Below are 608 nucleotides of genomic sequence, written 5' to 3'. Positions count from 1 at the left end.
GCTGAGCCCTGCTTGTCCTTCCACTCGAGACTCTGTCCACTTCCTCCTTGGACCCCTGATCCCTATCCGGCACCCTTCCTCCTCTCTGTCTGAATGCCCCCACTCTCCCTCTAGAAAGATGGGCTCCTGCTCTGACCTGCTTCTTCAAGAAGGTCCCCCATATCCTGTGGAGTTGGTTGAATGGTGGTCCACCAAAGATATTAATACACCTGTGCCCCGGAACCTGTGCGTGCTTGCGAAGTAGCTCAGTCATGTCTGACTCTTTGCAACCCCATGGACTGTAGCCTGCCAGGCTCCTCTGTCCCTGGGATTCTCCAGGTAAGAATACTGGAGTGGGTTGCCATGCCCTCCTCCAGGGGAATCTTCCCGACCCAGGGATTGAGCCCATGTTTCTTACATCTCTTGCAGTGGCAGGCGGGTTCTTTACCACTAGAGTCACCTGGGAAGCCCCCAGAACCTGTGTGCAGGACCTTATTTGGAAATAGGCTCACTGAAGGTGTAGCTATGACCTACCTAGACAGCATATTAAAAAGCACAGACATTACTTTGCCAACAAAGGTCCATCTAGTCAAAGCTATGGTTTTTCCAGTAGTCATGTATGGATGTCA

The sequence above is a fragment of the Bison bison genome, unplaced genomic scaffold (assembly GCF_000754665.1).
Source record: "Bison bison bison isolate TAMUID 2011002044 unplaced genomic scaffold, Bison_UMD1.0 scf7180017864295, whole genome shotgun sequence".
Lineage (NCBI taxonomy): Eukaryota > Metazoa > Chordata > Mammalia > Artiodactyla > Bovidae > Bison > Bison bison.
The sequence above is the reverse complement of the archived record's forward strand: the minus strand, read 5'-3'. Positions refer to the sequence as shown.